Genomic DNA, 19,001 nt, shown 5'->3' on the forward strand with positions numbered 1-19,001 from the left:
ATTAAAAGTAGATTTAGAGATTTGGTATAATGTAATCATAAATGGATAATTTAGATATAGAATTGTTGTTGAGATCCCCAAGGGATCATTAAGATATTTTAGGAACTAATTGAGAGATTTAAGTTGAGATATCTATGGAGAAGAACTAGGAACCAGAATGATCCATAACTATGTAATTATTCCCGTAATTGAAAGAGAAAAGGGGGCATGTGGAGAAGAGGTGAGTATGGAATGTGGAGAGAAAGGCTAGGGTTGCATGCTGATGTTGGAAATCAGGCCAAGTATTGTATATATTTGAAATTGGTTAATGAAATTCATTTCTATGTGCGTTGGAACTTTGAATATATCTATCAGTGCGAAGTAATATTTTTGTTCCTGTACAGAGGATGAATGGTGTTGTTATAGCTATATATTTCTATGTGAATCTCAGAGTTACAAAGCCACAGTTAAAGTGAAGAAAGTGTTATTTGTTTATAGAATCGAAGCCTGTGAGCCATCCTTTCATTCAGCCTACATATGAAACATTATAATAGTTCCATGTTTGGATGCATTTTATATTTAGATTAGTTTAGGCACAAAGCACTAGGTCATTGTAGTTCTGGTGCTGCTATCGAGTTTGACAATAACAAATTTTGAATGCATGAATGTGGAAAGCATTGTCTGTTGAAGGTATATGGTGGAGGAACTTTCAAAAAAAAGACTCGACCAATCTATGAGTCGTTTTTATGTGGGGAATACCAGTAACATTAAGCTCCTATTTAGAAGATCGTTGAATAGCTTGGAGGTCGGCCATCTATAGCCACAACGTTGATTGATTCACTAGCTGTGTTGAGGACCTACTTTGCAAGACTATTGGGTTGAAAATATCTCCATTAAGTTTTTGTAACAAGAAAACCATTAGTTAGAGAAATATCACGTCGAAAAACGGAAAGTTTGTGGTAGAAAATAGATGGGTCGTGCATGAGACAAAAGGGTCATGCTGAGACATAAGGGTTGCACCATGGATTGCACCAAGTGACAGAGGAGTTGCATCATCCTACAGAAGAGCCGCGCTTGGTAAATTTTGAAAACCAATCCTTCCTTGTTTATGTATAACTGATGTGAGCGTAGTTTTAATCAGAGAATGAGGGATAGGAGTGGTTAAAGTCTCTTTGTTAAGACTTCTATTGTAGTCTTAGTGCTTTAAGGCTACATATTGTGATGTATAGACCTGGTAGGTCATCAGGATTTCTTGCTCTTTATCTTGTTATCCTTTTGTTATTGAGCTTCTTCCCGTGTTCTATGATTTGTTACGGTGATCTGTTTCCTTAATATCAATATTTCTCTTTCTGCAAATGAAAGTTCTTCCACAATCTTTATAAATTTCTTAACATAAGTTTCCTTTTCCTAACAAAGATTTATAAGGATTTTGTTTGCATGCCCCGCACTCTCTTGAATATCTTTTCAGAGATTCATATAGTGAAACATTTTTCTTTCTCAAGGCAACTTGTCTTCGATTTTGCAATTTCTAACTCTTTCCAGCAAAGACACTAAGCAAATTCTCATATCCTCCATAATTTATTTTCCTTCCTCAGAATATTTATGAAGTGCCCTTCTACCTTCTCTTTCTTCTAATAAACTTTTCTTGAATGCCTAACTCTCGGCTTCGAGCAGCAATAACTTTATTTTCTTCAAAAGATGCACCCGTTGTTAGTGTTGTCTTACAAGCCTCAGGTGGTTGTTTTATATTTTTAGAAGTGGTTATGTTGTCTTCTAGTTTCTTATTCGGAATCAACGAGTCATTCCTAGTTGCATCCCCTGCTTTATTTGATGAAGTTAGTTCACTGGACAATTTTCTTGAGGTTTTTTCTTCTTCACATAACTTTTCCTTAAGAGAATCATGCATTGCATCCCTATCCTTTTCCAACCTGGTAATTTGAAATTTCTGACCTAGACTATGCTTGTACTCATAATGATGTAGTCAATTCACTTGATAAAGTGACAACCTTGCTTTGTAAAGCTTATGAGATTTCAATTTACCTTGCAGCTCATTACTCAGGTGCTTCACACTTGACTTTTCTTCTTCTAGTAAGGATTTCAAGCTAGAAATTTCTTAGTCTAAGCCAGCAAGGATCCCATGGCTTCTTCATATGCAATATTTTTTTTTCTTTCAACTGGTTTGACTTCCTCTTTCTTGGCAAAAAGATAACTTGCTTAGAAAATACCAAATCTTTATGTTTCGTTTCATTAAGTTTTTGATGTAGCTTGACCAACTTCTCCTTTTTATCCTCTCTCTCTACAACATCTAATGCAAGTCTCTCGATGGATGACTCTTTCAGACATTGTCCCTTTTGAGAACTTTCAATCTCATGCTAAAACTCTTTGATTTGATCCTTTACCTATAAGAGTGAATTTCTCATTTGCTTAGTCTTGGAAGAGAGATCTGTAGACTCCTTTTCTCTTCCTCTAAGATAAAATATTAGGCTCTCAAAATCCTTTTATTTCTCCTGTTCTTTGAACTCTTCCTCCATTTTACTCTATCACTTAAGTTTCTTCTACATGTCCTCTTGCTCCATCACTTATAGACTGATATTCTGTGTCCATGATAGTAGCTAGAAGTCGAATACTAGGATATGTCTGTGTTGTAGCTTCGAAAACTTCACCTTGTGCGATCATGAACTCATCTATCAGGCAGTCAAGGTGGTGATAGGAAAAATCACTTATTCCTTGAATTAGTTGCATAATATATCTTCCTTTCTCCTCTCTGTGACAATTGTTCTTTCTCAGCGTATCTTGTTCTGAGGAATATTTCAACTCTTGACTTTCATATGTTTTCTTTTTATGATCTTTTAGATTAGGATATTGAACTTGTGCAAATATGGATCCGATGTTGACTTACCAACATAAACTTTCCCATCTCTAGCTAACACAAATGATTTGTAACTGCTATCAGTAAACCATAGTTCATATGTTTCTTCTGACTCATCCAGATCTAGTTCTGTCCAACCCTTATCTAAGCCAGCTTATTCTTCCTAAGCCTTTTGTGCCTGTCTCAAATTTATTTTCTTTGCTCTAGATTCTCTCGAAGAGAATACAAAGTAACTTCATCATCAGTTTCTTCGACGAGTGATCTCATTGACTCTTCCTCAACGCAACTTTGATACCATGCTAGTTTTCCACATGGATATATTATTCTTTACTTTTGGCAATTGTATTACATCTTTTACACATAAAAGTCACCCAACATCATTATAACATTACATCTTTTATAGTTGCATTGTTTGAAAATTTAAATAATTGCAATATATTACAACAAATGTTTGTAAAGAATTCAAAAAAAGGGATACAATATTTGTAAAAAGATTGAAATTATAAATGCATATAGAAATCCTTTTGATATTCATCTTCAACTTTTACCTTTCTAATTACTTCTTTTTTTCTGATTCCATTAGCATTTCTAGGACATGGCTTGAGGGATATAGCATTACGCCTTTTAGGTAGGCATCCTAAACGTTCATGCTTTTAGTATTGAGTAACAACTTCATGAGTTATTATGCACACATCACTTGGAACTCCATTCATTAGGTTAGATTGGGTTGGAAGCTTCATAATATTTGAGTAGCATACCTTAACATCAATTTTATTGAGGTTTAGATTAATAAGGCTTTAACTACTTTTAAGATTTGAAAATGGAAGCATCACATTGCAACTATCATTAAATAGATGAAACAAAAAGTATATATGATTGGGGTGTTTCTAGAATATCCTAAATACAATTGTTTTGCAAGTAGAATATTTTGAATGGCTTCACATTTTTTCAAGTTTGCTTGAATGACCAGAAACTACCTAAATCAAGACATAGTTTCCTCTTCATGTCAAAATCATATGACAATAACAAAATTATAGTAGCACCTACACCCACAGTAGACTGGGATTGGTTTCATTATTTCAGTGGTTGCAAATGTTGCAAAATTTCACACAATCAATATTTACAAAAATCACAATAGAGGGAAGTTCCCTCTTTCTCACCTCTATGGAGGAATATCTTTTTCTTCCCACACCTATTTGTTCCACCATATATTAAGAAGTTGTTAAATTGTCACAAAATGGCCCAAACAGAAGGAAGGCCCCACAAAGAAGTTGTTGATGCCTTTTAGGATAACAATGTTTTGCCAACATTGGTATACATTGTTAAAGACTTAAAGAGAAAATGGCGAAGTAATTGGATAAAATGGTGAAGCAATTACTGATAGAGAAATTGAGTATGAAGCCATCATTCCACTAGAAATTTAGTTGTCTCGACTCTCAACTCTCCCTACTTTTGCCTCTTTGCTTCAAGGTAGCAAGCTAATAAAAATACCATGTTTTTCCGTCATGCAGAATTTGGAGTTTTTTTGGGTGACTCTTGCATGGTTATGATGGTGCTCTCTCCATGTAAGAAACAATGCTACCTCACCTATTGGAAATAAAATATTTTAACATGACCCCACAGAGTGTTAAATACTATTCACCAAGGTATTAAAACTCTTGTGAATCTTGGGAATACCTCTCATGAAGACCCATGGCCTTGGATGCCAAGAAGAATCCTTCTAATAGGGGCTAGATGCTTGGTTTAACATTGTGTGGTGTCTCTTTGGCTCTCCCTTGGATGGAATATCTTGATTTTTAACCTAATTGTCTTTTTTGTTTGGAGTTTACATATTTTTTATTTGTAAAATTTATGTTTAAAGGTTTTCCAATTTGATGTCCATGTTATGGTTAATATGTTTGGAATGTGAAGTGTACAACACTACCTTAGACAGTTGTTGGTCTACAACATGCCTTATTCCACCATAATTTTCCTAGACTCACATGAACCCACCAAGGCCTGCCTTTCCTGAGTTCATTAGTTCTTTTTGTTGACTATAAATATTTATAATTTATTAATCTACGCTTTTTAGAACTAATTCATTTGACAAAATGAAATGGTTGCAAATGCGAGGAAACAATTAGGAAATAAACTAATATTTAATTTCACCGAGATCTTGCCTCAGAACCTGGAAAGCATTCAAATCAAACAGACTGGAAAATAACACCTACATAGTGTAATGTAATTTTGCTTCAATAGAGTGTTTTTTTGGTTGGTTTTGCTTATTTTGTTTTAGTAGCCTAAATTTCAATTCTATCTATTCAATTAAGAATGAATTTGTCAACCAGGGAAAATTTTACAGATTCATACTTATCTTGAAGTGTAACAACCTTGGTGAGTCTTACTGATACTTAAAATTCCAACTATAATATTTTTTAAAATCTTATGCCAAAATATTCAAGTTTCTAAGGATTTTATATATAGTTTCTATAACATTTTGGCAATTATTTAAGTAATAGAAATTTATCCTAGAGAGTCTGGGTGAACCATTTTTGTTAAAAAATTGACACTTGCAAATCTTTTTTTGGGAAGATAATAAAATTAGCAAGAACCCTAAAATGTTCCATCTGTTCTAGGAATGTGAATCTGTATTTTTTACTGTTGTTTAGATTGATCAAAAATGTTATTGGGAAAGTTGTATATGTAATGATTTCTATGCAATATTTTTGTTTTTGTTGAAACTGGAAAAATTTACATTATATTTTTAAAGGTTTCCTCTCTTCTAGGCATGTGGTGATGAGGGCGACACAACAAGACCATTGTTACTAGTGACATCATCAGTTGACAAGATGGTGTTGAAAAGGCCAATCCATGTAGATACTAACCTGAAAGTTGTTGGTGTTGTTACTTGGGTTGGCCATTCATCACTTGGGATTAAAAATAATGATAAGTCAGACACTTGAAGGTATTTATATTAGAAAATCTTACTCTTCTGTGTTCTTGTTGACACTAAATCTAAGTCAAATCTATACCAAATCCATTTTGTAAAATCAAGTAGCATTCTTTATCCATCATGGTGTCTAGGTTGCCTTCCTGACCTAGATATTCACTTTTCTAGGTGTAATGATAGTCACACATAAGTCAAAGCTAATATGATGAGGATGTCTCTAAAAGTTGTTATAGATATAACCCAAATGAGATATAAGAACACTTTTTAGACCACTAAAAAAAAAATAGAAAGTGGAACAGATTGACAACTTTCAAAGCTAAACAATATCTATGAAGAGGAGGCGCTTCTCAAAGATCTCATAAATATTAGTAATTTCAAAATTTGTTTACCTCCCTAGGGATTATTAATAAATAATGGGGGACAATGAAAAGCTGACAACCATGAAAATGGAGCGATAAATTGGATCTAATTGAGTTCCTATTCCAACTCAAATAGTGAAATCTAGTGAATGAACCATTCACAAAGAACTAGAGTTAGATTTGTTCTATAATTGAGTTCATAATTTGTTCTCTGGTTGGACGATGCAAGTTCGGGCAAGGCAAAGTCAAACAACAACTATTGCGGGATCAATCTTGTAGTGTCAAAGTTTTGCATCTAAGAAAGTTGCACCTACACACAAAGTTAGTGAAATTTGTGGAACAAATGAATTGCAAAACCATTAAATCATTGTAGGCAAAAAGAAAAGAATATAGGAGAATGAACAAAAATCAAACTTCATCCAAAAAATAGGGCTGAATCTACCTATTACATCTTGGTCTAGAGGTCTTAGTCTCTCTCACACATGTACAATGCAACCCATGATTTATTTGGCTAGAATTTGGTCTTGAACTCCTTGATGTCAAACTAGACACAGATCACACAATCTATCTTTCTTCAAGTCTTAGGAGTTGAAGTCTCTTTTTGACAAGATTAGCCTATCATAATATTCTTTCATGTCCTTTGCACTCCATCTTGAAGATCAATCACCCTTCCTCAACAATTCCCCTTTCATAGCACATGGGTAGTTTTCGTCTTAGATGTTTATTATTTTCTCACTTCCGGTTCCATAGACTCATCTTGGAATTCCATAGCCAAGAAAATAAATGATTCCACCCAATCCTTAGCACAAGGTTGCAACAGCCACATCTTTCTTCCACAACAAGAATTCTTGGTTCCATGGATTTGAGTAGGATTCCACAATAAATTAACATGTTTTAATATGCAAACTTTGGTAGCTATGAAATTTAGTCTTATGCAGGAACATAACCACTGACCTCCTCATTTCGACCTACCAAACAAGGTAACTCATGCATTTAAACCAACAGGAATACAAATCTTCTTAGGTGATCCATTTTCTCAAATCCAATTATGCTCATGCATCAATGGAGTATGCTTTTGGTGGATTAGTATTATTGTTGGATGCTTATATTTTCTAGACCTGTTCTTAGATTGAGATATTATCTGATAATTTTGGAAATCATTTTGGTATGCATTGAAATTTGATTTTTTTGTTGGAATATTTTCTAATATAAAACACATTTTTTTTACATTTTAGGTTCTAGTTTCAGGAGATATGCTTGATGTTTGTGGGTTGTTTTATGTGTTTCCAACTTCCATATCAACGAATTTGTAGAATGAGAGAGAGAACCTTATCTAGATGAATTTGCATGAAGAGATACATGCACATGAATCTGGTTGCAAGATTCATTGGACTGTATATGTTTATGAATACATATTTAATTTATGTTTAATCAAGAGGGTGACGATAATGACATGGTTGTCTAATTAATGGTGGAGATTGAGAGTCAGGATCTCATATTTGATGGTGATCTGTATTAAAAGTTTAAGGAAAATCACTAAGGACAAGATTTGTTGAAGATCTTCGCCTTCATTGAAAGGAATGCGATTTTTCATTGATTTATACAAAACCAATTCTAAATTATTCAATTGAGGAGTGTACAACATATACTGAATGATCAGAAGGTAGAGAATCATTTGTGCATGTGGAATAGCCATGTAAATATTTTATAAAGGTTTATAGTTAAAATTGAGTTCAGCCTGTATGAGCAAAGCTGAAATCCACAAAGGTTCCTAGGGTCCAAGAAATTGTATGGAGTCTATGTTTTTGGTGAAATTCCTGGTATTTAGTGTGTTGGGTGATGTAAGAGGTTGATGAAAATGAGGTGGTAGGATTTAATTAGACTAATGGTTAACTTTATAACCAATTAGCTGTGCGCAAACAGGTTTTGAACGTGTGTTTTCCTTCTAAGGGTCCTGCTTCTCCTGACCGATCACCGCTAGTCCCACCTTGACTTTTCCACAAATCAAATGCTTTAATTGGCACCATTGATCTCACTTCCCCAGATCCAATGAATATTGCATCATCCACTCGAAAACTAGCCGGACGATCTCCACCATCGAAGTGACCCATCCAATTGAATGATGATCACGCAATCTCGCATGGATTCTTGCATGGTCAATATCAAATCGAGAGTGCATGATAAAAGTGGTTTTCCTCAGCTACGTGTCACCTACTAAGGTTAATCACGCGGACTTGGAACAATAGCATTTACGACCTTTTGGGTGTGCGAGAAATTGCATCCCACTTAGCAATACAACCCACATGCTTAATGCTTAATTTTAATAAAGGAGCTTTAAGGAAAGGTTTAGTGCTTAACCACCATATTAACCTTTAACTCTAATTTACGATTATTTATGAATAAAGTGTTTAAATAGAGGAAAATACCCGATTAAGTCTAGAACTCCGATACACAAATACAAATGAACTTCTGCACTAGGATTAACATGCAACACCACACTTAATCATTTATTCAACAAAATGTAAATTATAGAGTCTTGGCCCTCTTGGCTTGATCACAATAGTTTGTCTGACCTTTGTTCAATCACAAACCCTATCTCTGTCACTAAAACACTCTCTTACTCACTCTATTCTCAATCATCTAATCTCTATAATTACATTCTTTTTCTCTTTTATGAATCGAATCCTATCCTAACTACATTAACAACTTGATCCCTAGTTTTATCAGTGTAATAATCAAATGCCTATTTCCAAGCTTTGAGACACACCTATACTAACAACTTATCTCTTAGTCCAAAAATAATACAATATTCTATTTATTACAATAATTGAGATAAATATTAATTCGAGAGATCCAACCCTCTCTACAAAAACTGATTTTGACCACTCAAGTCAATGAAATTCATCTCTTGTTAGCCACAACATGTGAACATACAATAACATTGCTTGCTAAGTCTGTATGCTCTTGCATCAGACTCCCGGGGAAGAAAAGAATTCTTCATCAAACTTTCAGGATTTGCTCCATACTTCTACAACCCCGCTGCTGTTAACCAACTGGCATCCTCCACTAGTTGTCCCTTCCATTTGACTAGATACTGCAAATAAACCTGTCCTCTAGTTCTTTTGGATAATATTTTCTCCAAAATAGCTTCCACCTCTTTCTTAACTGTCTTTGGCATTTGTTCTTCACATTTTAAAGTTTGAACTTCATCTCCTCCAGGTTCCTTCTATAGCTCTGACTCTGTCTGCTTGTATGGATACAAATCTGCAACATTGAAGATAGGTGATATTCCAATTCCTTCTGGAAATTCAATTTTACATGGTCCTATCTTTTTCATATTTAGTTTATTGTAAGTCCCAACAGGAAATATTTCCTTTCTCAAGTATACCATCACTAGATATCCTACTTGGAATTATTTTTCTCTCCTTTTCATATCACCTCTCTATTTGTATTTGCCACTGCTTTCCTGCAATCTATCTTTGACATATTCTTATAGTCTCTGCATCTGCTCTATAAACTCTTTAGCTTTTGCACTTCTTGTCTCCTGTTTACCGAAACTTCTAAGCTCATACACACCTCTTAGATTCATTCCAAAATCAATCTGAAATGGACTCATCCCAGTACTTCGGTTTGGAGTGTCATTATAAGCAAACTCAGCTTGAGCAAGTGCTAAATCCCACTGCTTAGGATTGTTATACACTAAACTTCTCAATATGTTTCCCAACATTCTATTTACCACTTTGGTTTATCCATCTGTTTGAGGGTGATATGATGAATTGAAACTAAGGTTGGTACCTAGTTTCTTCCAAAGAGTTCTCCAAAAATTCCCAACAAAATTTGTATCCCTATCAGACACAATACTTATAGGCAATCCGTGTAACCTTACAACTTGTGAAAAAAACATATTAGCAATATGTGTTACATCACTAGTCATTTTACATTCAATGAAATGTGCCATTTTGGAAAATCTATCTACCACAACTTAAATGGAATCATTCCCTCTTTGAGTTCTAGGTAACCCTAAAACAAAATCCATACTAACTGCATCCCATGGTCGGTCTGGTATTGGCAATGGCTGGTACAATCCTGTATTTTGGCTTCCCCCTTTAGCATGCTGACATATCCTGCACTTCTCAACAAATATCTTAACATTAGTTTGCATCCTTGGCCAATAGTAAAAAGCATTTACCTGAGCAAAGGTTTTGTCTTGTCCAAAGTGACCAGATAATCCTCCGCTATGTTTCTCCTTGATTATGTTTTCCCTCATAGAACATTTGGGAATGCACAATTTGTTACCTTTAAATAGTAAACCTCCTTGGATAAGATAATATAACCACTGGCTTCTATTATGAATTATTGGATTTTGTACAACTGCATAAAAAACTTTGAATCTTGTATAATCTTTATACATATCAACCATTTCTTCAAATCCTACAACACCAACTCTTAATTCTTGCACAATGAAATTTACTCTACTTAAAGCATCAGCAACTTTGTTCAACTTACCACTTGTGTGTTTTATCACAAAAGTGAAACTCTGTAAAAACTCTACCCACTTGGCATGTTTCTAGTTCAGTTTTGGTTGATTGTTTATGAACTGTAATGCATGATTGTCAGAATATAATAAAAACTCCTTTGGTAGAAAATAATGTCTCATTTTTTTAAAGCTTGCACAATAGCATAAAATTCTTTATCATAAGAAGAATATTTCTTATTAGTTTCATTTAGTTTCTCACTAATGTAGGCTATTGGTCTTTGTTCCTGACTCAAAATTCCTCCAATTGCAACTCCACTAGCATCAGTTTCAACTTGAAATACATTTTTAAAATCACGTAAAGCTAAAACGGGTTTCTCTGTGATTTTCTTCTTCAGCAATTTAAAATTTTGGTCTGCTGCTTCTATCCACTTGAATGAATGATTAGTCTCTTTGATTGTTTCAATAATTGGTGCACAAATCTGACTCAAACTTCTGATAAATTTTCTATAGAAACTTGCAAGACCATGAAATCTTCTTACCTCAAATATGTTTCTTGGAGTAGGCCAGTTCCAAATTGCTTGGCCTTTCTCTAGATCCATTTTCAAACCTTCTTTAGAAACTAGAAATCCCAATTAGATTAACTCTTCTTTCATGAAACTACATTTCTTCAAATTTATCAGCGGTTTCTCTTTCTACATAGTTCTTAAAACCAGCTTAAGATGCTCCAGCTAGTTTTCTTTGCTTCTACTGAAAACTAGAATATCATCAAGATAAACAATGACAAACTTGCCTGCATATTCCTTCAATACTTCATTCATTAATCTCATGAATGTGCTAGGTGCATTAGTGAGTCCAAAAGGCATCACTAACCACTCATATTCTCTAATTCTTATTTGATGATATTCACTCCTCAGATCTATCTTAGTAAAATACCTTGACCCACTCAAACAATCCATCAAATCATCCATGTGTGGTAAAGGAAATCTATACCAGATAGTAATCTTTCTTATGGCTCTAGAATCTATACACATATGCCACTCACCACCTTTCTTTGGACTAAGTACTGTTGGTAGAACACAAGGACTAAGACTCTCTCTGATTAATCCCTTATCCATCAGTTCTTGTACTTGACTTCCAACTTCGGCATTCTCTTCAGGAGTAAATGTATATGCTGCTTTTTTTGGAAAACTTGATCTAGGTATTAGATCAATGTGATGAGTAATACTCCTAATTGGTGGTAATTCATTTGGTAGCTCATCCACAATAATATAAGCACAATTAATCAACATAGTTTTGATTTCTTCAAGTAAATCATCTAAGTTTGTGGAAGTTAAAATTACCTTAGGTCTCCCTATGACAACAAAATGCATTTGCTCATCCTTCTTGACTTCTTGCAGCAATTATTTTCCACTCATCAGCATAACACTATTTCCAGGTGCTTCTTTGCCTGCTTCATCCTTCAATGTCAGCAATGTGTGTTTATTTCCATCCTTCTCCAGAGTGTAAGTATTTCTTCTCCCATCATGAATAGCTTTCCGATCAAATTGTCAAGGTCTTCCCAACAATATGTGGCATACATCCATTGGCATTACATCACACAATACCGCATCCTTATAAGTACCAATATGTATCTCTACCTTGCATTTCTCTATCACAATACCCTGATGTCCTTTTTGCAATGATGATACTTTGTAAGGAGTAGGGTGTATTGTTTTCACTAGTCCTAACTTGTCCACCATTTCTGTAGAAACAAGGTTATCAGTGCTTCCACTTTCAATTATCACCTTGCAGCATTTTCCTTTGTACTTGCATGTAGTTATGAATAAACTCTTTATCTGAGCTGGTTCGCCTGTCTCTTTCTCTGCTTTAAGAAATATGCTTTTCAACAACAAGGATTCTCCTTCTTCAGGTGATTCTTCCTTGTTTCAATTTGAGATTTTTCTTCCCTTGCCTCAGCCACATTAACATTATTTTGATTTGTTGCTTTATTATGAGGATAGTCCCATGATCCATGTCCCCATTCTCCACATGTCTAACACCGAATTTCTCTTCCTCGGCCTCTTCCTCTTGGTGAAAATCTTCCTCTACTAAATTATCCTCTCCGTGGTGGTCTACTACTTGAACTCCCTGCTTCACTCTGATGGTGTTGAAATATTGGTCTAGTAGTTCCTCTACCTCTTGCTGAACTCGTCCCTTCATTCCTTTGATTTTGCTTCCTCAACATCTTCTCTTCTGCCTTCAAAACAACTTGATAGGAATCTTCAATTGTCTTCGGACTTAGTAAGATGATTTCATCCCATATTTCATATCTCAAGCCATTGATATACCTGGCTACCTTCTCTTCATCATCCTCTGCATGTCCTGCTCTAATGTTCAGCTTATAAAACTCTTTTGTACAATCTATGGCAGTCATCCCTTTTTGTCTCAAGTTTTGTAATTGTCTAAAAATATTTAACTGATAATAGTTTGGCATAAATTTGGTTTTCAATTTACTTACCATTTTATCCCATTGTTTGATCTTGGACTTCCCTTTTCTTGCTCTGGATGTTTGTAATTCATCCCACCAGATAGCTGCATGACCCTTCAATCTGGTACCTACAAATTTCACCTTCTTTTTGTCATGAACCTCCTCCTCTTAGTCAAAATACTTATCCAATGAACTAATCCAATCCATCAACTCTTCTACATTGAGATTCCCATCATACAAAGGTATTTCCATATTTGGTCTTCCACTTGCTTTAGCCAACACCTTTAGAACTTTGGCAACTTCACTTTCAACCTCTTATTCTTCCTTAGAAGATTCTTCTATCACACTGGCATCTCCTTCATCAGTTGCTCTACTATGAGCAGTCTCCATTATCTCCATCCTTGTACGTAGACTCTAGATCTCATCCAGCAGAACTGCATTCACTACAATCCTCCCCCGACCTATGCCAGCTCCTCTCCTCGATGGCATGTTTATGGTAGAAAACTTAATCTTTGTGGTCTGATACCAAAAATGACGCAGGAGATTGATGAAAATGAGGTGGTAGTCTTTAATTAAACTAATGATTAACTTTATAACTAATTATTTATGTGCAAATAGATTCTGGATGTGTGTTTTCCTCCTAAGGGTCCCACTTATCCTAACCAATCACCGCCGGTCCCACCTTGACTTTTTCATAGATCGAGTGCTTCAATCTGCACCATTGATCTCACTTCCCTAGATCCAACAGATATCGCATCATCCACTTACAAACTAGCCAGGCAATCTCCATCTTGAACTGACCCATCCAATAGAACAGTAGTTGTGCAATCTCACACGAATTCTTGCACGATCGATATCAAATCAAGAGCACACGAAAAAAGTGGTTTTCCTCGGCTACGTGTTGCTCGCTAAGGTTAATCGTGCAGACTTGGAACAATACCATTTACGGCCTTTTGGGCGTGTGAGAAACTGCTTCCCACTTAGCAGATACAACCCACATGCTTAATGTTTAATTTTAATAAAGGTGCTTTAAGGAAAGTTTTAGTGCTTAACCACCATATTAAAATTTAACACTAATTTACGGTGATTTATGAATAAAGTGTTTAAACAGAGGAAAATACCCGATTAAGTCCAGAATGTCGATACACAAATACGAATGAACTTCTACACTAGGATTAACATGCAACACCACACTTAATCATTTATTCAACAAAATGTAAATTACAGAGTCTTGGCCCTCTCGGCTCGATTACAACAGTTTTTCTGACCTCTGTTCAATCTCAAACCCTATCTCTGTCACTCAAACTTTTGTTTACTCACTCTATTCTCAATCATCTAATCTCTATCATTACATTCTTTTTCTATTTTAAAAACTCGATCCCTATGTTTATCAGTCTAACAATCAAATCCCTATTTCCAAGCTCTGAGACACACCTATACTAACAACTTATCTCTTAGTCCAAAAATAATACAATATTCTAATTATTACAATAATTGAGATAAAGATTAATTTGAGAGATCCAACCCTCTCTACAAAAACTGATTTTGACCACTCAGGTCAATGAAATTCATCTCTTTTTAGCCACAACATGTGAAAATGTAATCACATTGCTGGCTAAGTCCGGATGCTCCTGCGTCGGTATGGCATCCTTTATTTATTAAAAATCAAATTATCGAGTGGTTGAGAGTGTGAGAAATGACTGGTGCATGGTCATTCCCAATTTTTGTGGATTTCAAATGTGATATTTCGGTGGATCTTTTTGAAATGTGAGACATTCGTTGGTTATATGTGGTAAAGTGTGAAACTTATGAAGTGTATGCCCTTAAAAGAAACTTATGGTTGAACAACTTAAATTAATGTAAGTTGAGAGATAATGAGTGCTTAGTTATGAGAGAGAATAAGTGCTTAAATATTATATTATTTATATTTGGTGAGCTTGTTAAACCTTTGGGTGCTCAAAGCTTCAAACATAAGTCTTATGTTTGTTAAATTTTGAATCTTCACTAGAACTTGTGTTGAGATCCCTACTTAAAGAATTGTTGTAGAGGAGTATGAACTCATAATGAATCCACCTATAACCAAGTTCATGATAAGAATGAGTAATTTCTACATTTAGGTCTCTGGATAGGGGTGAATGGATGCCTTTAGTTGTACATGAAAGGATTATTGGTGACAGGTTCATAATGGTGTCATATATATATATATATATATATATATATATCCCAATGTAATTCTCTTTTGGGGTGCATCATTCTAAAAGAAGAAAATAGATTCATGCATACTTCATACACAAGTAGTTCATCAATCCTCTGTTTTGGATGGTTAGTCCAAACGAACAATTGTTTGGTAGAACTTGGTGTTATCGGGAAATCTAGTGTCTGCTCAGAGCTACTAATCCCACTAAGACTGGTAGATATCTTAGAAACAAATAAACTAAAACTACTTTCGTTTTCCTTTATGAGAAGTAGATAAGAGTGGAATGAAGGACACCAACCTCAGTCTTGTGCTTGGTTCCTTTCTCGGTTCCTCTCCCTTCTGACAGATCCTTGCCGCTTCTCCTTTGTCTACCCAGCTTCAAAGAGCACCTGTGGAATCAAATCAGCATAATACTATCAAAGAATAAAGATCTACAATCATAAACAATATAGGACCAGATATATATTGACCACACAAATGCATATATCATCAAACATACAGGAATGCGGAGGAAAACTTGAATAGATTTATTAATATCAAGAATAAGCAAAGAGGATTACAACCAATTGTTCTGACCCAGCATGAAAGCCCTTCTTTCACCTCATGAAAATCTTAGATCACCCAACACTATGATATTCCAACAAGAAACCAACAACACTTCCTTACAAGATACAAAATTCCAGCCTCTGGATCTCTGGGATGAGGGATCCATATATAGATGATTGTAGGGGAGTGAATCAGCTTCTGGGATTCTAATTAGTGTCCTCTCTCTGATAGTTCTTGATTCCACTTGGAGATTGATGATCTCTTACTCATCCCTGGGTGAATTCAGAGAGGCAAGTGTCACAGGAGAAGTTTCTAGAAGATTCCATGATCATCCACCTCGCAAACTGTCTCTGCCATTTGTCCACTCTCACCCATCGCACCCCATAGAAGGGATTTTTAGTATGCATCGCAGATCCCGTGTGCATTAGGTGGGATGCATTGCACTTTGACCATGGAGCAGGTGAGATGGTCCAGTTTTGAACAGTTCTGAGCAGTTTTTCATGGAGAACTTTTGGGAGATGATGTAATCAACTGACCTTGTTCTTTTAGGGTGTGGAACAACACTTTTAGGGACTTAGGAGCCCTTAGTTTATGGAAATGTTTGATTGGGGTTGCAGAGCCCAAAAATGTCTATAACAGTTGCCCCCTAAAGCATGAGGTCGTTAATCTTTTGATGTCGGGTGAAATGCTTTATCATGAGGATATGAAGTTTTTTTGAGTTGGAAGGCGACCTGTAATAAGATACAATACAATACATTATCTTCATAATATTTTTCATGATCTAGCTGAGGCGGGCATTCCCATGCTCAGCTTTATAAATTCATTTTCATGTACATAAGACAGACAACCGTTTGTGCGGGAGACTGATGATTCTGATGGAATCATCATCCTTTGATTCGAATGATCATCTGTGCAGCAACAATGTACATTTGATGTTTTTATTTTCCTGAATATATCACAGCCTGGATGGATGAAACTAGATCCGGGGGCTTCAAACTCGTTCAATATTCACTCGGAGTACAAGTCGATCCATGTGAGAGATGTTCTAGAGTCGAACATCGAAAGACATCGCCTGATTACCAGCCAATGATGTAAGTTGTTAACAGGCACGAGAGGAATCACCGATAATGATGATGACCCTCAAGGCACTACAGTACAATTTGCATGGTGTGAATAAGGGACTTGGCATCGAACACTGCACAAAATCTTTCAGTCGAAGGTGGTTGATGTAAACCTGTCCCCGAAAGTGAGAAACTTTCCATTGAGGCATGCAAGCTTCAAAGTACTGAAAGGATTGTTCCTAAGTCGACTTCTTGGATAATGAGCTGGTGTCAACAAGAAGTGACCCACCGTAGTAGGGCCTTAATGAATCCCACATCTACGACACAGAACAGAGTAAATGATTTTGGAGGTGAAAATGATCTGAAGATACAAGGTTCATGGTGGCGGTCATGAAAGAATGGAGCGTGAATGTATTGCAGTAGATGAGACATAGGTGAATTCTCTGAGTAACTTCTCTTGAACATACCGGCGACACTGACATGATGGATTGGTAGCGTTAACCCTAAATGTAGATGGTGTGATGGACCAATGGTGATATGACCAGTGAACGGAACAACCCAACCCAACTCGGATGCGGAGTGAAAGTGTCATATTCAAGAGCGACTTGCTACCAATAAAGTTTCTTCAAGTTTTCTTCCCAATTTTTCCCCAGTCATTGCTGACCAATACCTCTTTATTTTTCTCAAGCTTGAGGAGGATAACATATGCTTGTTCTATAATTTTCCCTCCAAGAAAACCCGTCGCTATATTTTAACGAGCCTAGCAACAATGAAACTCGTTCTTTTCTGTATGGACAAGTTTGTCGCTATTCGGTTTTAATGAGTATAATGTCAAAGATAACTCGGTCCTTTTTAATTTTAGAGAGTCTAAAAGGGACGTAAAGGAAACTCCAATAATCCTTTTTCGTCATGTAATCCCTTAAGTCTAAAAAAGTATAAAATAATACGAAAGGGATGAATTTTCGGTAATTTTAACGAGCCGAACAAGACAAGCGCTCGATCTTTTTGTATAATAATCCCTCAGGTCCAAAAAGATTAAAATCTAGAGGAGGGATAGCACTTCCGGTCACTTTAACGAGATGGAAAGGCCAATTGCTTGGCAATCTTTTCATGTTTTACGAGTCAGATGAAAATAACTTAAAGGAGACTCGTTTTTTAGGAACGAGTGATAATTTCGGGTAGCAGCTAATTCCAGGTAAGGTTTGGAATTTTCCAGTCGTGGCACTATCACAAGGATGGATAACAGGATCACTCTTCGTAGTTGTTCCTCAAAAGGAGTAAACAATCAAATGGAGGTGAATAATCGGCTAAAACAGAGTGGAGGTGATGATGAGAACACAACCAGGGCTCAAAAGCTGATGATAATGCATTCACAATGGTTATTTACCGAAAATTGGTTCATTTTTTAATGAGCTTAAACTCTGGGGGAACTTTTGCTCATTGCTTATGTTTAATTTTTAACGAGCTTGAACTCCACATAAAAACTGCTCGTGATAATGGTCATTGATTTAATTCCACCTTTAATCACTTTGTTCCTTCAAAGGTTGTACTGCCTGTTCAATTGCTTCATCAAACCTATTAGAAATGGACAATATATGTTTCAAAATGAGTTAAAACACTAATAATTTACTTGAATTATGTGAAAAGTAATTTAAAAATGGATTTTTACCTCTCGTTTTACCATTTCATTTGAACTTTGGCTTGTTGGAGCTCTGGAGGTGCTTTTCCCCCTTGATTTTCACCCGCTGATTTTAGGAGATTCTGTGGATGATTCTCAGTGTCGTTTGGACCAGGTAAGAGCTAAACCTGAGCTCTTCAGTTGCATTCCTTCCTTTTTGAATTCTGTGCATGTTTACCTATTTTTCTGAGCCTTTAGGGTTTGAAAAATTCACCCTGGCCCCATCGCACCCTTTCTATATCGAAAGGTGTGATGCATCCTAGCTTGGCCATTGGCGAGTCAGGATGCATCCCACCCAGTACACTGCTGGGGGTGCGATGTTGGCATTTTCGGACAGGTGTGGCCCTATGGTACAGGTGTTGTCCTTGATGGCAACTCACTTTGGTGTCAGACCTCAGTTCAGGCACTCAGAATGAAGGAAATCTTATATACGCAGGTT

The sequence above is a fragment of the Pinus tabuliformis genome, chromosome 4_2, assembly GCF_031772625.1.
Source record: "Pinus tabuliformis cultivar Carrire ecotype Pingquan chromosome 4_2, CPIR1, whole genome shotgun sequence".
Taxonomy (NCBI): Eukaryota; Viridiplantae; Streptophyta; class Pinopsida; order Pinales; family Pinaceae; genus Pinus; species Pinus tabuliformis.